The following is a 10,948-nucleotide window of genomic DNA, read 5'->3' on the forward strand; positions in this document are numbered from 1 at the left end:
GCCTTTCACAACTAACATTGTAAAATTTAAGCATCAACTTTTATAAAGTACAAAAATAACATAGAGGCAAAAATAATATTTTAGAAGTGCTTATGACAGTCAGATGAAAATTCTGTTCATCTTCCCCACAGTTTTGTGAATAAATAATCTCTCAGAGAATGACAGTCTTATCTACCTACCTCTTTTTATAATTTGTAATTGTTTTACCTCTTGCTTCTTTGTTACTTTCTATTATTTTTATTATTGTATCCTCAATATTAGCAGGGATCCTGACATTTAAAAAACATCTGGATAGATCAGATAAGTAAAAAAAAAATTTCTCATGAGTCACACTTTGCCATCATGTCTGCTCCTGATTAAACACAGACTCCACCCAATACATGGTTGTCTAAAGTCTACATGCAATGAGCTGAGGCACAACATGGGTTCTGAAACCTTGGCTGAAGCTTGTCTCACAGGAAGTGAGCTCCACACAGCGAGGAGGCAGTATTCCTCTGCACATCTAATTAGATGATTCAGCTTTGATATTCGCCATCGAAAGGATACTCTGCCAAAGGCGACATGCCAGTTATAATACAAGGCCTCCAGTTTCTGTTCAAGGTGAGAATAGCCGCCATCTCCTCATCAGTCAACTCAAAGTAAAAGACCTGAGAGTTCCCAATAATGCGAATTGGTGTCACAGAGTTGGGGATCACTGCCACATTCTTCTGGATATGGAACTGGATCAGAACATGGGCTGTGGTTATTTTGTACTTTGCAGCAATATCCTTAATCTTGTGATCCTCTAGTATTGAAGGGTCCTCTGGCTTGGACCAAGGTCTGTCTGGAGAGTCCAGGCGATGGTAGGCAGTGACAATGATACCCTTGGAGTGGTAGTATTGGATCAGTTTTTCCTGGCTGAGGTATGGGTGACACTCCACCTGATTTGTTACTGGTTTATATTTCAGCCTAGGCTTGTTCAAGAGCTTTTCAGTCTGGAACTGTTTGAAGTTGGAGACATTAAGAGCTTTTACCAACCCCAGTTAGTAATCATTGATCAGCTTCTCCATGACCTGCCATGCATCCAGGAATGTTATTTTACTGGTAAGGACATTGCTTGTATCATCTATAGAGATGAGTTCCTTCACAACCTGAAGTCTTTGTGTAAAGTGGATGAGGTAGATGTCCAGGTAGTTCATTTTCAGGTCCTTCAGGGTCTTCTGGAAGGTCTCCTTCACCAGGCTTGAATGTGGACCACAACTTGATAACAAGAGGTGTTCCTGCCTCATGAGCTTCTCTTGAATCTTCCCTTGGATGGCTTCTTCTACCTCATTCTCCTTCCAGTAGATGTAGGCACAATTGATGTGGCGATATCCTGCGTAGATGGCTGCCTTCATGGCTTCTTTGACTATCTAGGAGGGACTGTCAGGTGCCCAGGCCCACGTTGGACCTCTTGGCTTTGGTTCTGAGCTCCACAAAACTGGCCATGGTTAGTGCAGAAGCACTTGTGAGGGAGTAGAAAGACACGCTGTGTCTTAGTGAGAAAGGCTGGCTGTCTACATATTGATTCTTGATTAATATATTCATAGATATTCAAATCTTTTTCGATACTATGTGAGTGATATTCACATATTCTTACTGTTTTATGTGGTGGCATACAAATACTAGGTCTCCCACACTTGAAATGTACTCTTACATTGATTTATATCCCTAGCTCAGGATATGTATGCTTATTTTATATTTGGAGAACTCTCCATACTGTTTTCATAGTGATTGTACTGCTTTACATTTCTACATGATTTGTTTTGTATAGAGAGCCAGTCTAAAAATAAAAGGCAAAATAAAAGATAGTAGAAAGTAGTGAGATAGATCAAATTCAAAATGAAAGAGGATCAAAAAAGGGAGGAATGGGGGCAGAGGGAGGGCTGGAGTTGAAAGAGTAGAGACGGAATGTTATGCACATGTTTTAGCTCCAAAGAATGTGGATATCATACATGGAACACATGGACTAAATATTTTCTATTTTACTTTAAAGAGGAAAATACAAACAAATAACAGGAACAAACACAAAAACAAAACAACATAAAACAATAAAAATGGTGCAGAATTTCAAAACAATAATAGGAAATAAACAATGATTGTTATAGTATATATTTTTCTCATCAACTTTGCTGCTCAGATTAAAAGGTATAGGCATGTAAGATTGTTAAAACAATTAAATATTAAATCTTCCTTTCAATGAACATTAAATTTTATCCTTGTCGTTTTATTTTTAAATTTATTTTAAAGAGAGTATAAAATAATAGATAAGACATATGAGACTATGTGCATTTTTAAAAATGACGAAAGGCATTTAGCTGTGGTTGCCATACTGCACATTGCTCTCTTCAGTGTAGTTGCTCAAATTACAGATATTAGCATATAAGAGGTTGCAAATAAAAGTTTTAAATTTTAACTACTTTCAGAATCCTGTTAGAGGAGGTGGGGATTGAACTTGGGCCCTTGCACTTGCCAGGAAAGCATTTATTCCACTGAGCCATCTTCCCAGCCAAGTCAGCAACTTCTGTCATTGCCAGTCTTATGGAAAACACACTACTATTATGGGCTACTGGACTATACTGGGATATTTTGCTGAATTAAGGCACCTACAATATTTAAATGACAATGGAATACCATTCTCTGACAAAACTAAACAAAAAGAAGGATATAAATGAACGACCATTTTGTATCTGTATTTTCAAAATAGGATAGATACACAGCTGCATTCTCTTGGGTCACTGAATAGAGATTTGTTCAAATAGTGTTTTTGGACAAGATATCATGTCTTCATCTTGTACAATGAATAACAACTAAGACAACAATATGCAATGTATTAACCTATTGAAACTGTACTAGTAATCAGTTTTGAAACTATCTCATTGCTATTTGTTTCCCAATAAAATTGTTTTAAAAAACTAAAATTGAGGCCAAGAAGTCACATTAAAAAAAAACCTGTTAGAAATTAGTAATATAGGCATCTTAGCTATCCTGTGTACATAATTACATGATTTTTATCCTTGTTTTTTTCCTGTCTTTTCTCCTTTCCCTCCTATCAATTGTTTATTGAATATTCTCAGTTTCTTTCCATTCTACTATATCTAGTGTACCTTTCAGTTTTTATTCATTCTTCCAAATTCTTACACTAGGGACATAATACAATGTTTACACATGTGGGTCTGATTTATTTCACTTACAAGTATAGCCTCTAGTCGCATCCATTTTCCTATGAGAGCCTCAAGATTATTTTTTTATACCTGAGCAATACTCCATTGTATAAAAATACCACATCTTTTTATCCATTCCTCAACTGATGGGTATTTAGGTTGTTTCCAAGATTAGGCTATGACAAATTGACCTCCTATAAACATGGGTGCCCATATATCATTGTGATATGATGTTTTCAGTATTTTGAAAAGATACCCAAAAGGAGATTATCTGGGGTGAGTTGGACTTCTAATCTTAGTTCTTTTGAGGAGTGTCCATATTGCTTTCCATCATGGTTGCATGAGTCTACACTGCCACCAACAATGGAGAAAAGTTCCTTTTTCTGAATGAGACTAATAAACTAAGTGAAACTTATTAAAATAGCATGCAATAATAAATATATTTTAGTATTGATGTGTGTCTTCTATATGAATCTCATAAATTAGGCTTCTGTAACTTTCAAATATTATATTAGTTCCCAGAAATTATACTTTCTTTCAGACAAGATTGTTAGAAATCTTCATTCATGGACAGTTGTTTTCTGCACATACTAATTTTACTTTTGTGCCTTCCAAGTTAATTTTCTACTTCTTAATATCATCATCACCAGATACTTCATCTTTTTTCTTCTTTGTTGTTTAATATTAAATAATTATGGTATGTGAAATCACAGTTCATATGTCCCTGTGGTAATTTGAACTTCTATACTAGTCTGGGTAAGTCATGTAATTTTTTTCTTATTTTTGTCTGGAATCATATCTTTTAATTGAAATTTTAAGAAATCAAAATTGATGTAATAGATGTATTCTGACTACCTTACGCATAGTAATATCTTTGTAGTTACCCCAATGATATGGTTTTCAATTTTTCCACATTTGTTTAGAGTTATACAGATCCTTTATAAGCATTAATATATAAATTTATGATTTTTCCTGTCAAAGTGCACGACAAATTCTCAAAAAATATATAGTAGTTACATCTTGTGATAACATGATTTCTTTGTTTATAGCGCATATATTTTACTGTCAGCTTTGAGATAACTTCTACATTATTTTCTGGATTTGTACATTGATTTGTTCTTTTATTTGACTCTATCCCTGTGCTTGGGTGAGTTGAACTGCCTAAAGTGGTGGGGGAACTGTCCCACTAGAAAATCATTATCAAACAATTCAAATTATTTCTAGATTATCTGTATTTGGAGAGAAAGGAAAAAGCAAGTATACTGATGTTTTCATTTAACTCTTGGATGTTTTCAGAATAAGACGTCAGATTGTGATTTTGTAACAGGTGCACTATTAAGATATTTTAAAATTAAGGGAAAGTCAGGAAATTTGTGCAGTTATCTTCCTTAGGAACTCATCTTTATGCAAAAGTCACTAGAGTAGCCAGAAGCTTAGTCATAAAATGCATAACATAATAACATGGTATGATATGTTAAACAGAGTTTGTTAATGTGAAATGTCCCAAGCCCCATTGTGATAGCAATAATAACCACTCTCCACCCTTAAATATCTATATAGAAATTGTGTATAATGCTAACATGGATGAATTTTACAAGTTTGCATCACAAACATAATTAATAATTCTACCTCATACCTTGCAAACAGAGCCTAACAATTAATATAAACTATATATTATGTACAACAATTAAGGACATGTTTATGGACACGCAGTCAAAAAACAACTACAAGAGACAGATATTGTTCAGCAATGGACTTTCTGATACAATAGCCCACTGATGGTAAGAAAACTTAAAATATGTTAGGTAAATGGTGTCTGTGCACATGCACACACACACACACACACACACACACACACACACACAGCCCTCATTCAATTTCAAAACATGCTGGATGCAGAAAATTCAAAATTCAATAATCTCTGTGATAAATTACTGTTAAGTCACACAGAATGGAGCACCATTGAGTAGCAAATAGTTGTAAGGGTCTCCAGAGTTCTGGTCATAAATAGAAAAGAATGAGGAAAAGCCTGATCTGGTCTCAGTGTATAAGTTTACATTATTTGACAATCAACAAGAAGGACAAACATGAGAACAGAAAATAAGTTTTCACATAAAAAGAAGCAGAAGAGAAAAAATATAGAAATTAAAATATAGAAATTAATTTAGAGTTATGAATGAATAATATTAGTACAAAGAAAATAACCAGCAGATCTCTTTATATTTTAAGAACAATAGAATAATAACTATTCAGAAGAGTATGAAAGAACAATTTTTGGAAAACAATAATATAAATAAAATATTGAAGCTATGAACAACACTTAAGGCATTTTAAAGTTCATCACACAGATGTTTACAAGGCATATTTTAATGTGTATAATTAAAATACAATAACCTGAAGTGACCATGATAAAAGTTAGCATGAAAATGTAGAGCTTTTCTGGTGGAGTTGAAAAATAGCTTGAATAAAATTTCTGCTACATACTTAGCTTGAATGTTTTGAAAATTTGTTGCTTCTAAAATGTAGAGCAGATCCGACCCAGGTCTGGCATGGGAGAGAGACCAACTGGGGCCTACCTGGTCCTCATTCGACCCAGAGCCCAAGCCTGGCGGGTGAGTGAGACTGCCTATGGCCCGCGTGACCCTCATTCCACCCAGAGCCTAGGCCCATGTATGAGTAGAACTTCCTCCATCAGATAAGCCCAGTGTGGAACCTGGCAGAGGCTAGAGGCAGCACCCACCCAGCTGATCCAGGAGCAGAACATCTTGCCAGACTGGCAAAGAAGGTTCACCTCCAAGGGCTGCAGCAGGATGAAGTGGAACACAGAAGCCAGACCCAAGAAACACCCACCTGGACGATTTTGAATTTGGTAGATCTGGACCTGGTGCTAAGGTAATAACTCTATTTAAGCACTACACCTAAGGTTAGAAGACAATGCTATACAAAATGACAAAGAGAAGGAGCAAAATGCACTCTCAGGGCCCAAGCCCACCCAGAACAAATGCAGGAGACACAAGCAGAGAAGAAATTGGAAATCACACACCTGAAATCTCTGAAATAATAGCGTCAGAAGTAAAGAAACAACTGCAGAAATGTATAGAAGAAATCAGATCAGAAATAGTGTCTGAAGTAAAAAAAGAAATGATAACTGTAATGAAAGAAGTAGTAAATTCTTCTAAAGAAGACACTAATAAAAATAGAGGAGAATATAAAAATGATGGAATCCTTGAATGAGAAATGTAGGAAAGAAATAGAATTCACAAAGGAAAGTCAAAGTGCTATACAGGAAATTAAAATCTCAATCACAAGCTAGCAAAACCATTTGAATGAAAATGAAAATAGACTTTCATACCTTAAAGACACCATTGCAGCTAGTGAAAAGGTAAGAAAATATGTCTTAAAAACAACTATGATGCAGGAAAACATAATTCAAAATTTGCAGAATGATGCAAAGATGAACAATGTAATACTAATAGCATCAACTAGAAAGGAGTCAATACAAATATATAAAAGAATATGGACAAAAGTAATAGCAGAAAACTTCCCAAATATGGGGAAGCAATATGATATTCAAGTAAATGAAGCATATAGAACTCCAAATAACATCAACCAATGAAAACCACATCTAGACATATAAAAATTAAGATTCCAGAAATTCAGAACAAGAACAGTATATTAAAAGCTGCTAAAGAAAAGAAACAGATCACATTCAAAGGAAACCCCATCTGAATAATGGCAGACTTCTCTTCACAAACCGTGAAGGCAAGAAGAGCATGGAGCAGAGTACTTCAAGTCCTCTATGAAAACAAATTCCAGCCCAAACTTATATACCCTGCAAAACTCTCTTTCAATGTTGATGGAGAAGAGAAATGCTTCTATGACAAAGAACAATATAAGAATTTCAGAATGAGAAAGCCAAGTCCACACAGACTAGTAAAATATATTCTAGAGAGGGAGCAAAATGACCACAATTCCATGAATGAGGATGGAAAGAACAGACCAAATAGGGCAAGGAATTAAACCCAGGAGAATAAGAGGTATACAAAAGTAGTCTTTCAATTATATGTTGGATACAGCAGCAAAATATTTCTATTAAGCATACTCTACAAATGGACTTCTCCTGCACCCTATGGTTCATGATTCTATCTGGGTCTACAGGGTGGGTATCAAGGAAGTAGCAGTAGCTCAGCCCCACAATTGATGCCAGGCCACCAGTAAGCATAATGGACACTGTTCATGTCCACAGCTTAAGAGAACTTTGTGCAATATCCTATCCACAGACTGTTACAAGTTCTGGTCATATATTTGCCATTCCAGTATTTATCTTATGTTTTATTCTTAGTAATTCTTTTCTATCATGAAAACTTTTTCTTAACTTAATTGTTTTGAAATATTTACTTTTTAAATAATATTAAATTTTCTGAATATTGTTTAATCTTAATTTTGTTTTAAAATTTATCCTGTATCTTTGATTTTTAATCTACTTAAAAGACATGATATGATACTTTCTTCTAGTATTAGAAATTCTAAGGTGGGCTGGCGAGATGGCTCAGTGGTCTAAAGCACCTACTTGGAACAAGCTTGGCAAAGCACAGGGACCGCGGTTCGATCCCCCAGCACCACATGCCAGCCAGCCCCGCCCCCTGGTGGGCTGAGCTAGACACACACACACACACACACACACACACACACACACAATAAGTAAATAAATAAATGTTAAAAAAAAGAAATTTTAAGGTGTATTCCATTTTCCATTGGCTTTATATTACTTCTTCTTTGTCTTTTACACACACATACACATGAAAAAAATGTATATAAACAGATATAAGAATGATACTGTTCTGTAGAAATTTTCAATGACCTTTTAAATAGTTTCATCTAAAATATTTTACATAGTCCTACATAACTATCATTTTGAGAGCTCTTTATTCTTTATCCAGGATCGTACAGCAACTTCTCTTGCCTTCTGGATTATGATCTTTATTATTTCCTACGTGCTACATCTGGAGGTATTAGAATGTTTTTAGTTTGTATAACTGGAAAATATTTTACTTGTAGTTTTCAAAAGTATGTTTGCTAAGTATAAAATTCAATAAGGACAGTTTTTTTTTCTTTCAGCCCTTTTTAATTAATTAGTCTAGTTTCTTGCATACTTGGTCTTTTTTTTCTTCTAATGTGGAAAAATGTGCTGTTTAATTTTGCTCTTCCAGGACTACCTTTTTATGTGTATGATTTAATTATTTTTTTTCTTTATGATAAGTTCTGGACAATTTCATATTTGTGTATCTTAGTATCATTTTATTCAAATTTATTGTGCAAAAGGTTCATTTTTCTTGGAAACGTGCTATAATTTCAACTAAATTCAGAAGTTTTAAATCTTTAAACAGTTATTGCCTATGCCTTTCTACTTTGAGAATTCTAGTTATATGAATATAAGTTTCTTGATTTTGGCACAGAGTGAACTATTATATAACTTATCTGTAAATTCCTCATTTTTATTTTGGACAATTTTTACTGTTATATTCATTTAAGTTTGTAAATAGTTTATTTACAATGTGATATCTATTATTAATCTCATGTTATATATTCATCTCAGAAATATTTGTCTAAATTTTACTCTGTTTACATCTGTAAAAACTAAAATAAAATAAAGTAGTAAAAATATAAACAAAACATAGAAGAAAAGGGCAGGCACGTGTTATGCTCCATGAATAGTAGCTCACAGGGAGACTTAGGGCTCATGTTGCAGCCCATCCCACAGTATTGTACAAAAGAAAACTTATTATAAACAGAATTATTTTATAAAACCTGAATGCAAAGCACTAAGAAAAAGTGTGTTTTACAAACTTTGTATGATCTTGCTGTAAATACTCAAAGTAAAATTTGAGTAAGGAATTATTCCAAGTAGGTCATTGCAAAATAAGAGGTTTTTAACTTTTTTTTTCTTTTTCTTTTTTTTCTTTTTTTTTTTTTTTTTTGCATTTTTAGGGAAGGATCTACAGAGTGATCAGGGTTTCACTACTAGATCAGACTCATAGTGATCTGCCTGTTTACTGTCTCCCAAGATTTGGGATTACAGGTGCGTGCCACCACATCTCATCTCAATTGCTGTCTCAGCATGCCCAGGGGCGCAGCTGGCACAGCAGGCCCAGGGATCGAAACCCTGGACCCTGAAGCTGCATGCAGGCACTTTAATCTGCTGAGCTATTTGGCCAGCCCTAAAATCTTAATTTGTGCAAAATATATTTTAATTTTAAAGAGAATGAACAAAAATTACAATGATACAAGATTTCAAAACAAAATGATAAGAAATTAACAATGGTTAATGCATTGCATATCATTATTTTTGAAGTAGTCACCCAGATAAGAAGATATACTCATGTAGGATTGATCAAACATTATGTTGCACACTAGAAACACATTGAATTCAAAAAATTAATAAATTGAATGTCCAAGGACGGAAAACAATACTCCATGTGACTGGAACCCAGAAAAAAGCAGGGATATCTACTCTTGTTGCTGATAATGTCAATTTCAAACCAACAGTGATTAAAGAGACAAAGAAACTCACTGTGTACTTGTTAGGGGAAAACTGGAAGAGGAAGAGATAACAATTATCAATATATATGAACCCCATTTAGGAACACCCAACTATATAAGGCAAATTTTAACAGACATGACAAATACAATGAGAAATAATATAGTTGCATTGGGGGACTTTAACACATCATTGACACAAAGACATAGATAAACTATGCAAAAAATGAGCAAAGGTATAACAGAACTAAGCCTAATTGTGAAGAAATGGACTCAGTAGACCTTTACAGAGCGTTCCACCTAACAGCATCAAAATACACATTTCTTTCGGCAGCACATCAAACGTTTTCCAATATAGATCATATGCTAGCATATAGTACATGCTTAAGTAAATGAAAAAGAATCAAATTTACCCCATTCATATTATCTGACCAAGTGCTATGAAACTGGAAATTACGCACAAAAGAAACAGCAAAGCCTACATAAACACATGGAAAATAAATAATACCTTCCTGAACAATCAATGGTCACAGAATAAATTAAATTTGAAATTAAATAATATGTACAGTCAAACAAAAATACAGGTACAACTTACTGGAACCTATGAGACATAAAGCAAGCTGTCTTAAGAGGGTAATTTATAGCAATAAATTCTCACATCAGGAAAACAGAATGAGGCCAAATAAACAGTCTTATTCTGCACCTCAAACTCTTAGAAAAAGAAGAGCAAGTCAAGTCCAAAGCCCAAAGAAGTCAGGAAATTATAAAGAGTAGAGCAGAAATAAATGTAACAGTGACAAAAAATAATATAAAGAGTTAATATCATAGAGAAGGTTCCTTAAATGAATAAATAAAATTGATTAACCCCTAGCCAAACTCATTTTTAAAAGGAAAGACAAAATTCAAATTCATGCAGTGAGGAATGAAAAGATGAAATCACTACACACCCTATAGAAATTCCGAAAATTATCAATACTTATTTCCGAAATCTTTCCTCTAACAGAATGGAAAATACAGACAAATGGGCAGATTCCTAGATACATATGAACTACCAAAACTGAATTAAGAACATATAAAAAATCTGAACAACCCATTATCATCCAATGAAATTGAAAATGTAATGAAAACCTGACAACAAATACAACCCAGGTTCTGAAGTATTCACAGCTGAATTCTACATGAGATTTAAGGAGGACTTAATGTGAACTCTTCTCAAATTTTTCAATAAA

General features: G+C 34.1%; 1 pseudogene; it reads right to left on the bottom strand.

The window, feature by feature from the left end:
- Positions 1-515: 515 nt before the first annotated feature.
- On the bottom strand, positions 516-1,467 carry LOC101584243 (annotated as a pseudogene).
- Positions 1,468-10,948: the final 9,481 nt, after the last annotated feature.

Source organism: Octodon degus, unplaced genomic scaffold, assembly GCF_000260255.1.
Source record: "Octodon degus isolate 3935 unplaced genomic scaffold, OctDeg1.0 scaffold00214, whole genome shotgun sequence".
NCBI classification, from domain to species: Eukaryota; Metazoa; Chordata; class Mammalia; order Rodentia; family Octodontidae; genus Octodon; species Octodon degus.